A 22,305-nucleotide genomic window follows, 5' to 3' on the forward strand; every position below is an offset into this window, starting at 1 on the left:
ACTCTGGCTTTTGGCCTGCCAGCATGGGAGCCCCACCCTCTAAATCGCCCTCAGTTAAGAGCCTAGGAATTTTTCTCAGCGAAGATCTCTCTCTGAAAAGGCAGGTCAGTGCAGTGGTGTCTTCCAGCCTTTTTCAGCTGAAGAAAATTAAGAAAATTGCTCGTTTCTTCTCTCTGGAAGCGCTCACACAGATTGTCATCTCCCTGGTTCTGTCTAGATTGGATTTCTCTAATAGTCTTTACCTTGGGCTCCAGGTCGGCGAGTTAAAACGCCTCCAGCTGATTCAGAATCAGGCAGCCAGACTCATTCTGAATCTACCTAGGAGGCAGTCTGTCAGACTGGGCCTAAAACAACTACATTGGCTGCCTGTTGAGCAACGGGTGGCTTTCAAGACTGGTTGTATTTTATTCAAGTCTTTATACCAATCTGGCCCCATATTCATCAGAGATCTGTTCAAAAAATATGACCCCTCCAGGAATCTTCGCTCTATGCATAAACATCTTCTGATTGTTCCTACTTACAAAAGGAAGCGTCTTGGAGGTTGTTGCTTTGACCATCTTGCGGCGGCCTTCTGGAACTCCCTCCCTTTTCACCTTAAAACGTGTGGAAACATTCTCAGTTTCAGACACTCCCTCAAAACATGGCTCTTTTCCCAAGCGTTCTGATGAGCTCCTTTTTGCTTCCTCTGACTGATGTGTTGTGTCCCTGTCTATAGCGCCATGAAGCCCCCGGGCGAACGAGCGCTCTACAAATACATTTCAATATCAATATCAATATCAATGATGCACTGTGCCCTAGGGGTCATGAGCTGGGGGTGGGGTTCTTTCATATGCTATGGAGCTGTCCTGGGTTGGGCAACTACTGGTGCACGGGTAGTGGGCTGTTGCAGGGTAGCACGGGTCATGCTATACCCTTTACTTGCCTGAATACATCTTACATCACTTTAAAAGGGCCCCTAAAGACCAGGTAAAATCCCGAGCTTGTAGTAGCGAAACGCCTCCTCACAAAGAGATGGAAGGCACACGACCCACCACACATGCGGGCATGGAGTTCCTCATTCCAAGCATGGGCTAGGGCAGAGGGGACTGCTATCAGTAGGGAGAAAACGATGGGGTTAAGGAAGGAGCCTATAGCGGCCCAATGCGAGCAGATGCTTTGTGCGATGCAGCGCCTGGAAGGGGAAGGCCCCATGGGGCACGAGGGGGAGGTGGGTAATGACTGCGCAGGCGGATGCATGCCACCGGCTGTTGTACTGACTGTTTTTTAACTTGGTCCCACTTTCCCCCACCCTACTTCGGCACAGGTGCACCTACACTAGCATGATTATGGCTGAGGAGCACCTAAGGGGGCACCCGGGGGTGAGAGGTGGGGGCGAAGGCAAAGGGGGAGGGAGTTCCACATGTCTAACTGGTTTGAGCAGCCATAGTTGTTGTTCCTTTGATTTGTAAGTTAAACATCTGTTTCATTGATCTAGCTGAATGATCAGCATTGGACCACATGAGTAACCAGGAGGTTGACGCACTACTTTTATACTGCAATTCAAATACTGTATTAGAACTGGCAGAAAGTACTGCAGCTAGCTCCTGGGTGAGCGTTCCTTGTTTTAATTGCAGTGAAGTTGGAACACATGTTATAATAATGTGCACAAATCTGCCCATGTATTGATTAACAAGTTATACATGATAAGAAATTTCTGTATGCAATGCCTGCTACTATTGAGTGTAATATTAAAACAATAAAAACAGATTTGTTAACTGTAGACTGGTTTTACAGCTGCTACAAGATAGTAAATGCATCCGTTGCAATTGAGCTAAATACCTAAGCCTAGACAAACTTAAATTAGTCTATGTTTCTTCTTGCTGTCATGAGCATGTTTTGGAATTGGGGAAGCATAGAAGCCTTCCTAAAGGTGAGCAGCACCCGCACGTATGTTTCGTCATCTTTGAAAGCTGGCTCGGTGCAGAGGATTACAGTTGTATTTAGTTTTATTCTTTTTTTTAATTTGTCCACACAATTTCTAGGGTGTCATCAAGACGGAAAAGAAGGTGTTAAGTAGATCCTTTGAATTTACAACAAACAGGACTGTAACATACAATGTACTGTATTAAAACTATTTTACATGAATGATGCAAGTATTCTGAATTAAAAAATGACATTTTTAGATCAAGGTGTTGTGTAATAAACTTATTTTTCACCCACGAAGAAGCTGCAGCCCGTTGGCGGGGCCGCCCACTACTGCCATCTCATCGACAGGTAGGGTGACTCATCGACTTTGGTGGTTGGGTGGGAGAGGAGGAGGGGAGGCAGGGAGGTAGGGCCTACCATCGGATGGTGGGAGGAACTGGAACACACACCGGGAAAGGGCGGTTGGGGGGGCTTCAGTTTTCCCACCATCCGTGGGCTGCGCGGGGTACTCAAACCATACACATGGACCAGCCCTCCCATTTTCACCCTGAAACGGCGCAGACCGCTTAGGGGGACAAGGTGAGGGGCTACTGCGGGTTCTGTTGGTATCAGGGACCCACGGCGGGCGGTGGGAGCTCGGGATTGGATGTCGTTTTGCACTGGGTTTCCCCTATGACAGACCAGGTCAACGCGCGGGTGTGCCCCCCCTTTACTCCCTTATGACACGACTTGAAGCTACCATTCTGAGCTTTAATGTGCGGGGTCTTAATTTGCCAGCAAAGCGTTACATGCTTCTTGCCTTGTTGAGAGACGCTCAGTGCGATATCTGCTTCCTTCAGGAGATCCACCTTGTGCAGACCGATTGGAAGCGGCTTCAATCCCCATGGTTCGACAGGCAATACTTTTCGTCGGAGCTGGGGAAGAAGGCCTGAGTGGCGATTCTACTGGCCACGCTTTTTCAGGGGAAAGTAGTGGGTATGCATGCAGAGGTCACGGGTCGACTTCTGGCTTTGCGCGTGCTCATGGGCGTGAGAGTGCACACGATTGCGTCGGTCTATAGCCCCAACATCCACCAGGAGGCTTTCCTACTTGAAGCCATAGGCTCCATCTTGGAACCCCCCGATGAGGATCTCATTATCGGGGGAGACTTTACTTCAGTCCCAGTGGCAGAGGTGGATAGGTCAACGCTTAGGTTGGGGCACACAGGCTCGATATCGGACGCAATGCTCCAGCGTCTGAAGGAGGCGGGTTTCGTTGACGCCTGGCGCCACCGCTTCCTGACAGCACGAGAATACATTTTATTTCTGCCGCTCACAGACGTACGCTCGCATTGATCTCTTTTGGACCTCGCCTAGAGTCACGGCTCCTACGTACGAGGTTTCTATTGAGGTTGCCGCGTTCTCTGACCACCCTTCAGTTGTCTTGAAGTTGAAACTCGCAGGCGGATCCCCTCGACAGAGCTCATTGTGTTTCAATCGTAAGCTATCCCGTATTACGCTAATATCACTGAGCTATGAGATGCTATTAAAAACTACCTGGAGGGAGGGGCGTGGCTTGCAGCCAACCAAGATGGCCGCAACATAGTGGAGCTCCGAGGGTGAGGCCGACTCCCCCTGTAAATCCATACATCCATCCGTATATTACACTGTACTTATGTTGCGGAGGTGAAGGGGAACTTAATGATTCCTGTCTGAGGCCTCTCCGAGTCCGGGCCAGTGAGTAGCGGCGGACGAACAACTGCGGCCTGTGTGCACGTTTCGAGCCGCGGACTAAATTTTGGTGGTGTCCCAGTGCGGCCGGCTGAATGAAAAGACAGAGCGGCACTACGTACAGGAGGTGAGAACCCACACCGTGGGGGCCCAGGGCCGGCGCTGACGGCGGCCACCAGCAGTGATGACGGGTGAGCTACCCTCCTCTTCCCCCCCCTATCCCCCCCCTCAAAAATTGATGACGGCGGATGGGCCCGGCAGGAGATGAGGACGGGCAGCGGTAGTAAGAGACTGGAATGCACGAAGTTTGCAGGCAGCGCCACTGGGGGCCAACACCATATACCCGCAGGACTACTACAACGGGCCAAGTAGTACAGCGACCACTTCTAGGGGCCTGAAGTGAGCGACGTTAAAGAAGCCCCAGTGAGTGAAGAGGAGAGGCAGTCTCCCTATATTGCTGGGTGACTCGATCAAAGGCGGCACATGCAGCACCCGATCTCGGGTGGATCCAGACAAGAGGCATGAGGGACCGGGGAGCGAAACGGAGGTACACTAAGCAGCGGGCAGGCTGAGTAGAAGGGCAGAGCGGCACTACACACAGGAGGTGAGAGCGTGCACAGTGGGGGCCCAGTGACCGCACTAACGGCGGCCGCCTGAAGTGCAGAGTGACGGCATGAGGTCTACCCCCTCCTCCCCCCGATATTGTTGGGGGCGGACGGACCCGGCAGGCAGTACTAGGGGGGACTGGCAGCGGGAGAAAGAATCGGTGCTGCACAGGGTATGAAGGCAGTGCAACTGGTGGCCAACACAATATACCCACGGGACGGCTGTAACGGGCCATACAGTACGGCAACCACTCGTAGGGGCCTGAAGTGAGTGGCGGCGAGAGGAGCCCCAGCGCATGAACAGGAGGGACAATCTCCATACATTACCGGGTGCCTGGATTAACGGCGACGCATACGACACACCGTACTCAGTGGCTCCAGGCAAGAGGGATCGGGAAGCAACACTGAGGTACATTGAGCCGACTTGGGGGAAAATAAAAAACACAAAAAAGAAAAGTGGATAAAGCGCAGGACCAGCCCCTCGGGCATTATACAGCGCTTCGGATTCGGGAGTGTCCATGCTGGAGGGGGTCAGAGCGCGGGAAATTGCGGAGTAGGCACGGGAGCAGTGACGACCTACAAGCTGTACATCCTAAATATAACCGCAACAATCCTGTAGAAGTACTATAGAGAACTGTAGTGGCTGTTCCATAAACAATGAGCGGTAAAGGTTCCCGCACGACCCAACAAGGAAAACTCGACAAGTTTGCATATTCTAAGGACTTTCCCCCACTGCCGGATCGAAAGGGGGCTGGGGCTAAAGGCGCGGAGGAAGATGGAAGCTCCAAAGTGACGCTGGAAGATGTAATGGCGGCCCTACACCAGGTGCAGACCACGTTTGGTACAATATCAACGGATGTCACGTTCCTACGAGCGAATGTACAGAAAATGTCAGCAAGAGTAACTGAAGTAGAACAAGCGACGACATCTCTCACTAAGGACACCACGCTCCTGATTAAGAGAGCGACGCAACTGGAGGATGACAACAAGCGTATGGCGGCAAAGCTGGACGAACAAGAAGAGCTCTCCCGCCGAAATAATGTCCGAATAACTGACCTTCCGGAGTCCGAGGGGGGACCCGCTATGGACCTCTACGTTGAAGACCTCATAAAAAACAAGCTGCAACTTGAAGGGCTATCGACCTTCTTTTCTGTGGAGCGGGCCAACAGGGTACCAGGAGGGCGTCCAAGACGTGGAGCTCCCCCACGTCCGGTACTGGCACGCATATTTAATTTTCTGGACAGGGACGCTGTTCTCCAGACGGCACGAGTGGTGTCACCTATACGAATACAAAACTCTGAGATCTCCTTCTTCCCGGATTACACGGCGACGGTTGCGGCACGTCGTAGAAGCTTCCTTGAGGTAAAAAAGACGCTGAGATCCCGTGAACTGCTATATTCTATGCTCTTTCCAGCAAAACTCAGAGTGGTGGCAGAAAAAAAAGTGGTTTTTCAACACGCCAGAAGAAGCTCACGATTGGCTTGAAGGATGGCGACCAGCGGAGAGGTCAGGACGGCCGGGAAGGAGGCGAAAACAACTGGGTAAAGAAGGTGATTCTGAGGAAGTCTAACAACAAGAAGAGGATGCGCCCATAACTGAGGACTCGGGGAGTGAGTTCCTCACGCACAAGGGAAGTACCCCCCTTTTTTTTCTTTTTATATAAGGGGAACGCACCTAGTTGTCCGTTAGGGCCCACCTCCTTCTGTTGATGGCAAGGGACTTATTGATGGCTCAGGACTCAGGGACTGGGGGGATGGTCGGTCCTCCTTGGACTTTCCCACCCCTGTACATACTTGAAAACAAAGTTTCGGGGTTGGGGTTCTAAGCGCTCTGCTGAGTTGGGGTGTAGGGCAGTTATAAGTCCGCAAGGCAGGCAGAGGGGTTGGAGGGGGAGGAATATGTTTGTTTTTTGTTCAATGACTATGCTATGGTTCTTCAGTGTCACTACTCACAGAAACTCACATTAGCCCTATTATAGGGCAAGTCACTACCAGTTGTAGATCCTTTCAGTATGCCAATGGGAGACGACTCACCAGTTAGCTCGCAGGGGGGCTCCGATGCCATGACCCTGTCCTTATCCATACTCACGTGGCATGTGCGCGGACTGGGCAATAAAATCAAACGGGGCTTGGTTCTACAGTGCATAAAAAGAGGAGGCGCAGCAGTGATACTACTCCAAGAACAACACACCTCACAGGCACATCTAGTAAGGCCATGGACAGATGGGGTTATAGAATGGTCGCCCAATCCGAATTTACCTCGGGCTCCAGAGGGGTTGGTATATTGATAAAAAAAGCAGTTCCCTCTAATCATCAAAGACGTTAAATCTGATGGTGCAGGTAGATTTGCTGTAATAAATGCACAGTGGGAAGGGAGACCCCTAAATATTGTTTCTGTTTACATACCCCCAGCATTGCATACAGTGGCATTCTTACTGGGGCTGCCGGCGGTGGAACTTCTCATTGGAGGGGACTTTAATTTGGTAGCTAACGACTCAATGGATAGATTCCCTCTGAGAGCAAATATATCAGGGACGTCCTGTTTGGGTAACTTCATGGAAGCAATAGGACTGGTGGACATTTGGAGGAAATATCACCCCACGGAGCGTCAATTTACTTATCACTCCAGTGTTCATAATAGTCTCACCAGAATTGATTAGGTGGCCTTTGTAATATCAGCAGTGTGGAAATCAAACCACGGGGCATCTCTGACCACTCCTCACTTATGCTTAGCTACACAGAAAAGGCCAACAGAAAAGGCGTCAGACTTATCCTATACGCCCTGGATATCGCCACAATCACAAGATTAGGAGGGAATTGCAAAAAGTGACAAAACATTACTTTCAAGATAATGTTGGGTCAGTAACCTCTGTCACTTTATGGGAGGCATATAAGACAGTCCTCAGAGGGCAGGCAATAGCCTCCATTGTAACTCATAAGCGAGAAGGACAGTTGGAATTACAGGCTCTAGAATCGGCAGTGACTATTGCAGAAGCCCAACACACCAGTGACCCAACCTCCGATGCGGCCCATAGCTTGCAGCTTACCCAGCGCCGACCTAGGGAATATCTGACGGAATAGACCAGACAACAACTGATGAGCACACAACCTAAAATTCATGACGTTGGGAACAAGGCAGGAAAACTGCTGGCATGGCTGGACAAACAGGAGAAAAGGGGACAAATGGATAGCACAGCTTACAATAGAGGGAGGGCATCCCACAACGGAACCAAACACAATACTACACATGTTGGCAAAACACTTCCAGAAAATATACTCCTCAGACTCCACTATTTCGGAGGATGAAGCACTAACTTACATGAAAGACCTCAAAATGCCTAAATTAGCCCCTGAAGAAGCACAAGTATTATAACGTGACCTCACGACGGATGAGGTGGCAACCGCTATTAAGGCGTTTCAATCGGGCAAGTCGGTAGGGCCCAATGGCATGCCGGTCGAGTTTTTTAAAAAGAGGACTGACTCACTCGCGCCACACCTGTTAAATATGTTTGAAAGTTTAGAAACAGGAGAACTCCCACCGGACCAGCACACAGCCACCATAGTAGCCATTCTAAAGTCTGGGAAACCGGCGGATCAATGTACCTCATATCGGCCTATTTCTCTCATGAATGCTGAGACCTAAATCCTCGCCAAATTACTAGCGCTTCGACGTACGCCACATCTATCTAAGCTCGTACATCAGGACCAATCGAGCTTTATGCCCGGCAGAAACACAGCACTAAATTTAAGAAGACTACATGGGGTGATGGCATGTGCGGTCTATCTGCAGGAGCCGGCAGTGCTACTCTCACTGGACGCACATATGGCGTTCAACATGGTTCATTGGCCCTTTCTTTCCGCGGTATTGCACCATCTGGGATTCGGTCCAAAGTTTTGTGCTTGGATCCGACTACTTTACATTAAACCCATGGCACATGTCACAGCTAATTGCCATATTTCTGAAAACTTTCCCCTGGCCAGGGGCACACGCCAAGGCTGCCCGTATCGCCACTATTGTTTGCCCTGGTACTAGAGCCTCTAGTGGCATGGATACGTTGGGAACCAACTATCAAGGGCCTCAAATGGGCTGATAATTGGGAGGATAAAATCTCCCTTTACGCCGACGATATCCTGCTGTATTTCACTTCCCCTAGGCGTTCCGTCATCAGTCTTTTGGATGTCTGCACGGCTTATGGACGGGCATCCGTCTACACTATAAGCTGGTGTAAATCCACCATGTACATGCTTCACGGTCCGCCACCGTGCCTTCCGGACGGCTGTCCGTTACAGACTGCGGAAAGCACGTTTAAATACTTGGGGGTTTATATCACGGCTAATTCTGACGAATTTTACAAACTGAATTTGCAGCCGCCGCTCGAACGTCTCAAGCGAGACATACGACACTGGGGGTCGCTGCTGCTGACCCTGCTGGGAAAGGCAGCGCTTTTTAAAATGATGGCTCTGCCTCGCTTTTTATATATTTTAGAAAACACACCCTATCCAGTGCAAGCCTCCTATTTTAAAGCAATTGCAGCGCAGGTCTCCATTTTACTGTGGGGCCATAAGCCCGCGCGTATAGCACAAACTAAGTTGGTACGCAGCTGGTATGATGGTGGTATAGCGCTTCCAGACATACACTTTTTATTACTGGGCAGCTCAATTAAAGGTAGTTAATCAGTGGCTACATCTTCCACAATCGGAACTGGCGTTTAAAGGCCGACAGAGAGCAGTTAGAATTGTCTGTTATGCTGGCTCCCCTCTACGATAAAAATTGTCACTAACAAAGTTTGGGCCACTACGACACACACTTACATTACGGCATGCGGCACAGGCAAAGCTGGGTTGGTAGGGGGTATTAACGCAGCTTAGTCCACTGTGGGACATGAAGCGGCTAGGGAAACTTCAACGCACCAAAGGTTTCAATCGTTGGGATGATATAGGGATATCGACGATTGGAGACATGTGGCAGAAAGGAGAAGTGCTTTCCTTTGACACGCTACGACAACAGTACGACTTAGCCCCCTCTGAACGGTTCAGATAAGTACAGATACGACACTCCTTAACGACAGCACTAACACCTGACTCTGAAGTCCCAGAGGCATCCCCTCTGGAGGAGAGCTTGTTAACTGACTACATGCCAAAGAAGGCGACCTCCCTAATTTATCGTAAGCTGGTGAATAATCTGCCTGATCCAACGGGAACACCAAGGGAGAAATGGTCTCACGATTGTGGGGAGATTGATGAATTGGAATGGCAGGATGCACTAGCATCCCCGAAAGAAGTAGGCATTCCCTCGCGTCTCCGTTTGGTACAATTGTGCATACTGCACCGCTCCTATTACACTAGAAGCACTTTACATAAGATAGGAATGATAGATCATCCCTACTGTCTGAGGGGATGTGGTGAAGAAGGGACTTTTTATAACACCATATGGGATTGCCCCAGAATAGCTGAATACTGGACACAGGTGTTAAGAAGTATATCTCAATCAGAGGGAGTCTCACTACTACCGGAACCCAGGCGTTGCTTCCTAAATATATGGGAACCCAATGATGTTACACGTTCAGGACAGGGCTGGGCGACGCAGGGTATGATTATGGCTAAGAGAAATATAGCGCAGAGGTGGGATGGAATGGAGGGACTGACCTTAGCAGCATGGAGAGGGGACCTGGATGCAGCCATGACAGCGGAAAGGGTGGTGTTCAGCAGCAGAGGCTGCCCTAAAAAATGGAAGAAAATTTGGGGGGCATGGAACACTTACAGAGGTAATATCTGTGAACCAACATCAGATCATGAGGATAATAGTTCAGAATCGGAATAGGCCACGGACACAAGACTAGCTGTGAAAAGTCTGCTCTCAGCTGTTGGAAAAATGTATACTTGTGACCATATAATACTTGAAAATGTTTCTGATGGGAGGATACTGTGCATAATTTCATGTATGTGTTCAAAATGGTTACACTGTATTAACCAGGAAAAACTAATAATTTTTTTTTTTTTTTAAACTACCTGGAGACCGATGTCGGTTCGGTGGGGGTCGACATTCTTTGGGACACACTGAAAGCAGTAATCCGTGGATGATGTATTACAATCGCAGCGAGCCTGAACAAGGACCGCAAAGCTAAGAGGGAGGTACTGGAGGATCAAATCAGGGAGCTAGAAAGGGTGCACCGTCGTACGGGAGCGGTTCAAACTCTGCATCTTCTAACACAGGCGAGGAAGCAACTGCGGGCGTTGGACCTCGATCGCGCAGAGTATGCCGTGCTCTGCACTAAGTAGCGCTACTACGAAGGGGGGAACAAAGTAAGGAGACTGTTGGCCCAAGCTCTGCAGGCTGAGACAGCAGTGCATGAGGTCGCAGAAATCGCCACAGAGCGGGGTGAGATCTCACGCGCTGATAACGACATAGCGCCTGCATTTGAGGCTTTTTATAAGACTCTGTTCGGCCGGCCAGTTGGACCCCACGGCGGCCGTGGCGTATGTGCAAGAAGCTGTGGTGTCTCCGCTTGTGGAGCCGGCTGCAGCCAACCTGAGCGCTGACATCACCCCGACTGAAGTTCTGCGGGCCATTCAGGGACTTTCAACGGGCAAGGCTCCGGGGGAGGACGGCTTTTGGGCTGACTTCTATAAAACGTTTGCTCCAGATCTCTCCCCCCTCCTGGCGAGGCTGTTTAACACCTTCAGTTCCACTGGGAAACTCACCTCCTCGATATCCATGGCAGAGGAGGTGGTAATTCCCAAGTCTGGCATGGACCACGGGAATACACCTCCTACCGTCCCATTTCCCTGCTTAACGTGGACTTGAAGATCTTCACCAGTATTTTGGCCTCTAGGCTTGCTCCCCACATGCAAGGCCTGGTGGATCTCGACCAATCGGGCTTCATTCCGGACTGCAACTGCAGGGATGGAATGCGGAGACTTACTGGACAAGACGCAGCGGACCCAGATCCCGATGATTCTGCTCTCGGTGGATGCCGTAAAGGCATTTGGCAGGGTCCACTGGACCTATTTGTAACAAGTTCTCATCCGCTTCGAGCTTGGGGACAGATTTAAGAAAAGGGTAAACTGTGTGTTTCACGAGCCACAGGTGTGCATCCGGGTCAATGGGGTGGTCTCCCGACCATTGCAGATCGGTAGGGGCACGAGGCAGGGGTGCCCCTTTTCCCCCTCCTCTTTGCCTTCTACATGGAGCCGTTCGCCGAAAGAATTCACCAACTTTCAACGGGATCCGGATAGGGAACATAAGATCTCCCTCTATGCGGACGATGAGCTGCTTTTTTTTAACACGCCCGTCGCTATCTCTCCCCCCTTTGCTCGTGGAGGTGGAAGCGTTCAGTGCCGCATCAGGATTCAGAATTAACCTGAACAAGACCCAGGCTTTGAACCTCACAATCCCAGAGGCGGACCGCCACCACCTATCGCTTCACTTCCCCTTTTCATGGGCTGCTACCAACATCACGTACCTGGGGCTCCGGGTTTTCTCCTCTACCATGAAGACTGCTCAGGTGAACTGACGACGGTCCGCCGTGACCTGAACAACTGGCCGAAACATACTCTCTCCTGGCTGGGTAAGATCGCAGCCATTAAGATGACAATTTTGCCCCGTCTGCTTTACCTCATGCAGACGCTCCCTCTTTGTCCGCCACCCACTATACTAGCTTAAATCTAACAACTCATCAATAAGTTCAAATGGGGGGGAGAAGCTGCATATAGCCCGCCATCTTACTTATCTGCAGCAGGACGACTGTGGCCTGGGGGGTCCCCCACCTCGGGAGATACTACGAGGCGGCGCAACTGTGATGGATGGTTGAATGGTACCAACTAGAGACTGAAAAATATTGGTGCTTCATGGACAGGGGGGTGGCGGGGATCCACATCTGGAAGGTTCATTGGCTCCCCAGGCGACACTGGCTGCTGGGCGCGTACGCTTTGCTGGTCTTACGGGCCACCTTGCAGGCGTGGGATAGAGTCCAAGAGAGGTGTCAGCTGTCTATGGCTATTTCACCCCTGACCCCCTTCATTGGAAGCCCGGGCTTTCCCCCAGCTCACGTGGGCAATACTTCTTTGAAATGGCCGGAGGCAAACTGTAGCCATATTGGCGATCTCTTTGACGAGCTGGGCATTATGGACTTCCCCAGACTGGTGGCTCTTTACGGGATCCCCAAGGCAGCCTGAGGTACCGGGTTTTTATGGACCCGGCTGTGCCAGGGAGAACACCCAAAGACCTCGAGTCCTTCCTGTTTCGGACCACAGAAATACAGAGTCTTCTAGGTGATGTCAAAGATCGTATTTATTGGCTCCAACCAGTAACAGATATCCTAGAAGTACAACAGCATGTATGTTCTCAGGAGACTGCTCGTTTTTACAGAACCAGCCTTCTCTTTTTATACAAAATAATGAGCTTCAGGCAAGAATTCCTTGTTTTACAGTTTGACCATATACATATTTTTAATACAAAGAAAAAGCAGAGTCATGATGACAAGCCCACATTTCATTTTGTCCAGTTCATGATAGATTATCCGGCAAGGCCCAGAACTTTCATCAGATATCGACGGACCCCTAATAAAATCGGGCACCTCCTCCTTGTAAAACAAGTAATTAAGAAGAAACAGGGACAGGTGTGTGTGAGATTAGCCATAGCTTGTATGCGATGAACGGTTTATGACATGTTGTGCCTTGATACTAATCTCGTTCGGCCATTGGGAAAGGAACTGCCTGAACAGGATTGGCTTGAGGCAGTGGAGTCCAGTCAAGTCAAGTCAATAAATTTATATAGCGCGCTACATACCCAGAGGGTCTCAAGGCGCTTAAAGAGGGGTGGGGAATTACTTCTCGAATATCCAGGTTTTAAGTTGCTTTCTGAATGCTAGGTGGTTTTGAGTGAGGCGAAGGTGCATGGGAAGTGAGTTCCAGGTTTTGGCCGCTAGGTAGGAGAATGATCTTCCTCCCATGGTGGTTTTGTTGACGCGGGGAACAGCAGCGAGGGCTTGGTTGGATGAGCGCAGCTGGCGGGGGGGGGGGTGTAGAAGGAAAGACGTGTATTGAGGCATTCGGGTCCAAGTTCGTAGAGAGCTTTGTGTGCGTGGGTGAGGAGGCGGAAAGTTATCCTCTTATTGACGGGGAGCCAGTGGAGGTTTTTTAGGTGACCAGAAATGTGTTCTTTACGCGGGATGTCTAATATGAGTCTGGCTGATGCGTTCTGGATGCGTTGGAGTTTTTTCTGAAGTTTTGCGGTGGTACCGGCGTAAAGGGTGTTTCCGTAGGCCAGGCGGCTTGTAACCAGTGCGTGGGTGACCGTTTTTCTAGTTTCGGTGGGGATCCAGCTAAATGTTTTTTTGAGCATGCGAAGAATGTTGAAGCAAGATGAAGAGACGGCGTTGACTTGTCTGGTCATCGGGAGTGAGGAATCCAGGATGACGCCTAGGTTCCGTGCGTGATCCGTCGGGATGGGTGCTTTTCCAAGGGCCTCTGGCCACCAAGAGTCGTCCCAGGCGGAGGGGGAGGTACCTAAGATAAGGACTTCTGTTTTGTCTGAATTCGGTTTCAGACGGCTATGCTTTATCCATTCGGCTACCTCTTTCATTCCTTCATGTAGGTTGGTTTTGGCGATGTTTGGGTCTTTGGTGAGTGAGAGGATCAGTTGAGTGTCATCAGCGTAGGAGATGATGTTGAGGTTGTGTTGACGTGTGATGGTCGCGAGGGGGATCATGTATACGTTGAAGAGGGTGGGGCTGAGTGAAGATCCTTGTGGTACGCCGCAGATGACTTCAGTGGCCTCTGACTTGAATGGTGGGAGGCGTACTCTCTGAGTTCTTACGGCAAGGAATGAGGTGATCCATTCCAGTGCTTTTCCTTGGATTCCGATGTTTCTGAGTCGTTGTAACAGGGTGTTATGACAGACTGTGTCGAAGGCTGCGGAGAGGTCGAGGAGGATGAGGGCGACTGTCTCCATTGTCCAGTAGAGTTCGGATGTCGTCTGTTGCTGCGACGAGTGCGGTCTCAGTACTGTGTTTGGCTCGGAAGCCGGACTGTGAGGAGTCGAGGGATTTGTTGGCTTCGAGGAAGGTGGCGAGCTGGTTGTTGACGGCTTTCTCGATGACTTTGGCCGGGAATGGAAGGAGCGAGATGGGGCGGTAGTTTTTGAGTTCTGTGGGGTCAGCTGTGGGTGTTTTCAGAAGGGCGCTGAGTTCGGCGGGTTTCCAGCTTTCTGGGAAGGTGCCGGAGTTGAGGGAAGTGTGGTTGATGACGTCTCGGAGGTGTGGTGCTATGATGGAGTCTGCTTTGTTGAAGATGTGGTGAGGGCATGGGTCTGTGGGGGATCCTGAGTGGATGGAGTTCATCAGGCGGATGGTATCCTCAGCCCAGGTCACAGAGGAGTCAGCAAAGGTGTACGTGTCCTTTCAGATCGAATTCGGCCTTAGTTATTTGGCTATGTAAGGGCAATCACAAAATGGATGCCGCTCACAAAATGGAACCCGAGGGTTCAAGACGAAAACTACGATTTCAGGGTGATTTTGTCACTCGATCATGACGCAAATGCTTAGGTATAGTATTTCAATCATTACCGGTCTGCCTATACCAAAATCGGCCTGATACGATGATATTTTTGACACGAGTGTAGAGCTTCGGTACCACACAATAGCAGGGTCCAGAATTTTCAGTACCACAAGCCGCGCCACTGAGTCACTCAGCCGCAGGTCCGCCCGCATGCGGGTCGGCTCCTCACGAAATTTGAACTCCGGTACATCACCCGCACTTCCAATAAGCATCTTTTGTCCGATAGTTATGGCTTCCTCAACAAGGCACGAATGCAGGCCAAATCCCTGGCGCAACGTAGGTGGGAGGTGGAGCTGAGTCAGGAGTTCTCCCCCAAGGAATGGGCTGATATTATACACAGAGCCTGGGCATCTTCTTGCAGCACCTCAGGGAAAGAGATGCTCCTGAAAATTGCCCACTATTGGTTTTACACCCTGGCGCGGGTTGCTAAATGGAAGCCTCGCTGCAACGATCTCTTCTGGCGCCAGTGCGGCCAGCAGGGTACACTGTTCTATATTTTGTGGCATTGTCCTAAGATACAGGCTTTGGGAGTCTATCTTGCCCGTAATTGATGAAATATATCAGATTGAACTCCCCAGGTTCATGAGTTATATCCTGCTGGGACTACCCAATCCTCTCACGTATTCCCTCCAGTTTTGTAGGGGGAGGGTGATCACTCTAGCACTGGGAGCTGCCAAACAGGTTCTCCTGGCAAGGTGGGGCACACCCGACGTCCCGACGAAATTAGTCTGGTTACACAGACTGTGGGTGGTTGTTGGAATGGAAACGATTACAGCGGGGATCTACCATACACTGCCAAAATTCGACAAGACATGGGGTACCATGGTGGCATACTTATCCTCCGAGTACATTGAGCTCACCTACCCCCGCTACCTACGATTCCCACAACACCACTAACAAATCCACTGACTCCACGAGGGACCACCAGCCTTAGACCCCCTACCATGTCTTAATGTGCACCGTGGGTGGATCTTTGTCCCCTTTCTTCTGTCTCTCTGATTCTCCTTCTTGCTTTCTTTCTTCCATCTCTGGCCCTCCTCCTTTCTCTTTAATAAAGATTGATTTTGAATAAGGTGTTACCCCCCGGCCAGTAGTTGTAGGTGGGTATGTTGCTACTGACTGCATTATACCCAATAAAAAGATTTGAACCATAATTCAATGTCAACTCTCCAGCCTGTGTTTTTATTATGTCACCCCTGCAGCGGGATCTAAGGCAGGGTGCAGCATATTAAATAGGAATTATTATTGCCTTAATTATGTATGTATTTTACTTAATTGCCACTTTGCGGCCACCCGGCCGTGCGTTATTTATTTATTTTTTTAACTTTTTTTTTTCTTCCATTTTTTCCCTTCTCCATCCAGACGCTGCACTTTGAAAAGAGACAAACGTGGGAAAAAGACTGTTTTTGCAGCAGCAGAGTTTCATTGCTGTTTGGATCCATTTCACTGGGGAACGAATGGAGGAAGGTTCTCAGCAAGTCAGTAGGATGGAGGGATGGAGGGAGGGAGGGAGGGAGGGAGGGAGGGAGGGAGGGAAGCAGGCAGGCCGGCAGGCAGGCAGGCCGGCATGCAGAGAAGTGGGCACTGCCCTTGGCTTCTCTGAGCAAGAAGAAAAATACAGAGTCCTTTTCCTTCTCTGCCCGCCCCGCCCGTCCCCGAACGGCCACGAACGGCCAAGCCTTATCTATAGGCCTCAGGCTGCAGGGGAGCAGTGTCCCGGGCAAGCGAGGGCGAGGGTCCGGCCACTTCCGGCCAGGGAGCTGTCCAGGGCTTCCTGGCCTGATTCCCAGCATCCCCTGGCTGCCAGGCTTTCCGGCCAACCGGCTGGAAGCAGTGCGCAGGAAGGGGCGGGGACATGCAAATACTAGAAAGAGGAGAACGTGGGTATGCAAAGTGACGCCTAATGAGGCGACAGCCGAGGAGGACTCTGGGAGCCGGGGGAAGGCCTGAGGCCGGGGCTTCCTTTCCACCGGCACATGCTGAGCTCTTGCCGGGAGTCAGAAAAAGAGGCGAAAGGGCGGCCAGCGACGGTGCGAGGGAAGACCCCGGTCCGGGTCTCCAAGGTAGATTGCTTCGGGAGGCGTTAATTCTGCCACCATTCTGGTTATCGCTTCTCGGCCTTTTGGCTAAGATCAAGTGTAGTATCTGTTCTTATCAGTTTAATATCTGATACGTCCTCTATCTGGGGACCATATATTAAATTGATTTTTGGAACAGGGAGATGGAATAGGAGCTTGCTCTGTCCACTCCACGCATCAACCTGGTATTGCAGTACCTCCAGGAATGGTGCACTTCCCCACCCGGGGAAAACAATGCTGTTGAAAAATAGACGAGAAAACGAAAGTAGCGCTTCACTACCAAGCCCTGTAAAGTGGCGCTATTGTGTTTGCGTGTGAATAAAAACAAACTGGTCACTGTGTCTTGCCTTAATTATGTATGTATTTTACTTAATTGCCACTTTGCGGCCACCCGGCCGTGCGTTATTTATTTATTTTTTTAACTTTTTTTTTTCTTCCATTTTTTCCCTTCTCCATCCAGACGCTGCACTTTGAAAAGAGACAAACGTGGGAAAAAGACTGTTTTTGCAGCAGCAGAGTTTCATTGCTGTTTGGATCCATTTCACTGGGGAACGAATGGAGGAAGGTTCTCAGCAAGTCAGTAGGATGGAGGGATGGAGGGAGGGAGGGAGGGAGGGAGGGAGGGAGGGAAGCAGGCAGGCCGGCAGGCAGGCAGGCCGGCATGCAGAGAAGTGGGCACTGCCCTTGGCTTCTCTGAGCAAGAAGAAAAATACAGAGTCCTTTTCCTTCTCTGCCCGCCCCGCCCGTCCCCGAACGGCCACGAACGGCCAAGCCTTATCTATAGGCCTCAGGCTGCAGGGGAGCAGTGTCCCGGGCAAGCGAGGGCGAGGGTCCGGCCACTTCCGGCCAGGGAGCTGTCCAGGGCTTCCTGGCCTGATTCCCAGCATCCCCTGGCTGCCAGGCTTTCCGGCCAACCGGCTGGAAGCAGTGCGCAGGAAGGGGCGGGGACATGCAAATACTAGAAAGAGGAGAACGTGGGTATGCAAAGTGACGCCTAATGAGGCGACAGCCGAGGAGGACTCTGGGAGCCGGGGGAAGGCCTGAGGCCGGGGCTTCCTTTCCACCGGCACATGCTGAGCTCTTGCCGGGAGTCAGAAAAAGAGGCGAAAGGGCGGCCAGCGACGGTGCGAGGGAAGACCCCGGTCCGGGTCTCCAAGGTAGATTGCTTCGGGAGGCGTTAATTCTGCCACCATTCTGGTTATCGCTTCTCGGCCTTTTGGCTAAGATCAAGTGTAGTATCTGTTCTTATCAGTTTAATATCTGATACGTCCTCTATCTGGGGACCATATATTAAATTGATTTTTGGAACAGGGAGATGGAATAGGAGCTTGCTCTGTCCACTCCACGCATCAACCTGGTATTGCAGTACCTCCAGGAATGGTGCACTTCCCCACCCGGGGAAAACAATGCTGTTGAAAAATAGACGAGAAAACGAAAGTAGCGCTTCACTACCAAGCCCTGTAAAGTGGCGCTATTGTGTTTGCGTGTGAATAAAAACAAACTGGTCACTGTGTCTTGCCTTAATTATGTATGTATTTTACTTAATTGCCACTTTGCGGCCACCCGGCCGTGCGTTATTTATTTATTTTTTTAACTTTTTTTTTTCTTCCATTTTTTCCCTTCTCCATCCAGACGCTGCACTTTGAAAAGAGACAAACGTGGGAAAAAGACTGTTTTTGCAGCAGCAGAGTTTCATTGCTGTTTGGATCCATTTCACTGGGGAACGAATGGAGGAAGGTTCTCAGCAAGTCAGTAGGATGGAGGGATGGAGGGAGGGAGGGAGGGAGGGAGGGAGGGAGGGAAGCAGGCAGGCCGGCAGGCAGGCAGGCCGGCATGCAGAGAAGTGGGCACTGCCCTTGGCTTCACTGAGCAAGAAGAAAAATACAGAGTCCTTTTCCTTCTCTGCCCGCCCCGCCCGTCCCCGAACGGCCACGAACGGCCAAGCCTTATCTATAGGCCTCAGGCTGCAGGGGAGCAGTGTCCCGGGCAAGCGAGGGCGAGGGTCCGGCCACTTCCGGCCAGGGAGCTGTCCAGGGCTTCCTGGCCTGATTCCCAGCATCCCCTGGCTGCCAGGCTTTCCGGCCAACCGGCTGGAAGCAGTGCGCAGGAAGGGGCGGGGACATGCAAATACTAGAAAGAGGAGAACGTGGGTATGCAAAGTGACGCCTAATGAGGCGACAGCCGAGGAGGACTCTGGGAGCCGGGGGAAGGCCTGAGGCCGGGGCTTCCTTTCCACCGGCACATGCTGAGCTCTTGCCGGGAGTCAGAAAAAGAGGCGAAAGGGCGGCCAGCGACGGTGCGAGGGAAGACCCCGGTCCGGGTCTCCAAGGTAGATTGCTTCGGGAGGCGTTAATTCTGCCACCATTCTGGTTATCGCTTCTCGGCCTTTTGGCTAAGATCAAGTGTAGTATCTGTTCTTATCAGTTTAATATCTGATACGTCCTCTATCTGGGGACCATATATTAAATTGATTTTTGGAACAGGGAGATGGAATAGGAGCTTGCTCTGTCCACTCCACGCATCAACCTGGTATTGCAGTACCTCCAGGAATGGTGCACTTCCCCACCCGGGGAAAACAATGCTGTTGAAAAATAGACGAGAAAACGAAAGTAGCGCTTCACTACCAAGCCCTGTAAAGTGGCGCTATTGTGTTTGCGTGTGAATAAAAACAAACTGGTCACTGTGTCTTGCCTTAATTATGTATGTATTTTACTTAATTGCCACTTTGCGGCCACCCGGCCGTGCGTTATTTATTTATTTTTTTAACTTTTTTTTTTCTTCCATTTTTTCCCTTCTCCATCCAGACGCTGCACTTTGAAAAGAGACAAACGTGGGAAAAAGACTGTTTTTGCAGCAGCAGAGTTTCATTGCTGTTTGGATCCATTTCACTGGGGAACGAATGGAGGAAGGTTCTCAGCAAGTCAGTAGGATGGAGGGATGGAGGGAGGGAGGGAGGGAGGGAGGGAGGGAGGGAAGCAGGCAGGCCGGCAGGCAGGCAGGCCGGCATGCAGAGAAGTGGGCACTGCCCTTGGCTTCACTGAGCAAGAAGAAAAATACAGAGTCCTTTTCCTTCTCTGCCCGCCCCGCCCGTCCCCGAACGGCCACGAACGGCCAAGCCTTATCTATAGGCCTCAGGCTGCAGGGGAGCAGTGTCCCGGGCAAGCGAGGGCGAGGGTCCGGCCACTTCCGGCCAGGGAGCTGTCCAGGGCTTCCTGGCCTGATTCCCAGCATCCCCTGGCTGCCAGGCTTTCCGGCCAACCGGCTGGAAGCAGTGCGCAGGAAGGGGCGGGGACATGCAAATACTAGAAAGAGGAGAACGTGGGTATGCAAAGTGACGCCTAATGAGGCGACAGCCGAGGAGGACTCTGGGAGCCGGGGGAAGGCCTGAGGCCGGGGCTTCCTTTCCACCGGCACATGCTGAGCTCTTGCCGGGAGTCAGAAAAAGAGGCGAAAGGGCGGCCAGCGACGGTGCGAGGGAAGACCCCGGTCCGGGTCTCCAAGGTAGATTGCTTCGGGAGGCGTTAATTCTGCCACCATTCTGGTTATCGCTTCTCGGCCTTTTGGCTAAGATCAAGTGTAGTATCTGTTCTTATCAGTTTAATATCTGATACGTCCTCTATCTGGGGACCATATATTAAATTGATTTTTGGAACAGGGAGATGGAATAGGAGCTTGCTCTGTCCACTCCACGCATCAACCTGGTATTGCAGTACCTCCAGGAATGGTGCACTTCCCCACCCGGGGAAAACAATGCTGTTGAAAAATAGACGAGAAAACGAAAGTAGCGCTTCACTACCAAGCCCTGTAAAGTGGCGCTATTGTGTTTGCGTGTGAATAAAAACAAACTGGTCACTGTGTCTTGCCTTAATTATGTATGTATTTTACTTAATTGCCACTTTGCGGCCACCCGGCCGTGCGTTATTTATTTATTTTTTTAACTTTTTTTTTTCTTCCATTTTTTCCCTTCTCCATCCAGACGCTGCACTTTGAAAAGAGACAAACGTGGGAAAAAGACTGTTTTTGCAGCAGCAGAGTTTCATTGCTGTTTGGATCCATTTCACTGGGGAACGAATGGAGGAAGGTTCTCAGCAAGTCAGTAGGATGGAGGGATGGAGGGAGGGAGGGAGGGAGGGAGGGAGGGAGGGAAGCAGGCAGGCCGGCAGGCAGGCAGGCCGGCATGCAGAGAAGTGGGCACTGCCCTTGGCTTCACTGAGCAAGAAGAAAAATACAGAGTCCTTTTCCTTCTCTGCCCGCCCCGCCCGTCCCCGAACGGCCACGAACGGCCAAGCCTTATCTATAGGCCTCAGGCTGCAGGGGAGCAGTGTCCCGGGCAAGCGAGGGCGAGGGTCCGGCCACTTCCGGCCAGGGAGCTGTCCAGGGCTTCCTGGCCTGATTCCCAGCATCCCCTGGCTGCCAGGCTTTCCGGCCAACCGGCTGGAAGCAGTGCGCAGGAAGGGGCGGGGACATGCAAATACTAGAAAGAGGAGAACGTGGGTATGCAAAGTGACGCCTAATGAGGCGACAGCCGAGGAGGACTCTGGGAGCCGGGGGAAGGCCTGAGGCCGGGGCTTCCTTTCCACCGGCACATGCTGAGCTCTTGCCGGGAGTCAGAAAAAGAGGCGAAAGGGCGGCCAGCGACGGTGCGAGGGAAGACCCCGGTCCGGGTCTCCAAGGTAGATTGCTTCGGGAGGCGTTAATTCTGCCACCATTCTGGTTATCGCTTCTCGGCCTTTTGGCTAAGATCAAGTGTAGTATCTGTTCTTATCAGTTTAATATCTGATACGTCCTCTATCTGGGGACCATATATTAAATTGATTTTTGGAACAGGGAGATGGAATAGGAGCTTGCTCTGTCCACTCCACGCATCAACCTGGTATTGCAGTACCTCCAGGAATGGTGCACTTCCCCACCCGGGGAAAACAATGCTGTTGAAAAATAGACGAGAAAACGAAAGTAGCGCTTCACTACCAAGCCCTGTAAAGTGGCGCTATTGTGTTTGCGTGTGAATAAAAACAAACTGGTCACTGTGTCTTGCCTTAATTATGTATGTATTTTACTTAATTGCCACTTTGCGGCCACCCGGCCGTGCGTTATTTATTTATTTTTTTAACTTTTTTTTTTCTTCCATTTTTTCCCTTCTCCATCCAGACGCTGCACTTTGAAAAGAGACAAACGTGGGAAAAAGACTGTTTTTGCAGCAGCAGAGTTTCATTGCTGTTTGGATCCATTTCACTGGGGAACGAATGGAGGAAGGTTCTCAGCAAGTCAGTAGGATGGAGGGATGGAGGGATGGAGGGAGGGAGGGAGGGAGGGAGGGAGGGAAGCAGGCAGGCCGGCAGGCAGGCAGGCCGGCATGCAGAGAAGTGGGCACTGCCCTTGGCTTCTCTGAGCAAGAAGAAAAATACAGAGTCCTTTTCCTTCTCTGCCCGCCCCGCCCGTCCCCGAACGGCCA

General features: G+C 51.2%; 5 non-coding genes across 5 annotated transcripts; all 5 read left to right on the forward strand.

Annotated features, from left to right (window-relative positions):
• Positions 1-16,881: 16,881 nt before the first annotated feature.
• LOC147707563 (U2 spliceosomal RNA) lies at positions 16,882-17,072 on the forward strand. The gene has a single exon (XR_015297010.1). It is a non-coding gene; the product is annotated as a U2 spliceosomal RNA (small nuclear RNA).
• A 981-nt stretch (positions 17,073-18,053) lies between these two features.
• On the forward strand, positions 18,054-18,244 carry LOC147707564 (U2 spliceosomal RNA). The gene has a single exon (XR_015297011.1). It is a non-coding gene; the product is annotated as a U2 spliceosomal RNA (small nuclear RNA).
• A 981-nt stretch (positions 18,245-19,225) lies between these two features.
• On the forward strand, positions 19,226-19,416 carry LOC147707565 (U2 spliceosomal RNA). The gene has a single exon (XR_015297012.1). It is a non-coding gene; the product is annotated as a U2 spliceosomal RNA (small nuclear RNA).
• Positions 19,417-20,397: 981 nt separating this feature from the next.
• Positions 20,398-20,588, forward strand: LOC147707566 (U2 spliceosomal RNA). Its single transcript, XR_015297013.1, has one exon. It is a non-coding gene; the product is annotated as a U2 spliceosomal RNA (small nuclear RNA).
• A 981-nt stretch (positions 20,589-21,569) lies between these two features.
• Positions 21,570-21,760, forward strand: LOC147707567 (U2 spliceosomal RNA). The gene has a single exon (XR_015297015.1). It is a non-coding gene; the product is annotated as a U2 spliceosomal RNA (small nuclear RNA).
• Positions 21,761-22,305: the final 545 nt, after the last annotated feature.

This window comes from Lissotriton vulgaris, chromosome 6, assembly GCF_964263255.1.
Source record: "Lissotriton vulgaris chromosome 6, aLisVul1.2, whole genome shotgun sequence".
Lineage (NCBI taxonomy): Eukaryota > Metazoa > Chordata > Amphibia > Caudata > Salamandridae > Lissotriton > Lissotriton vulgaris.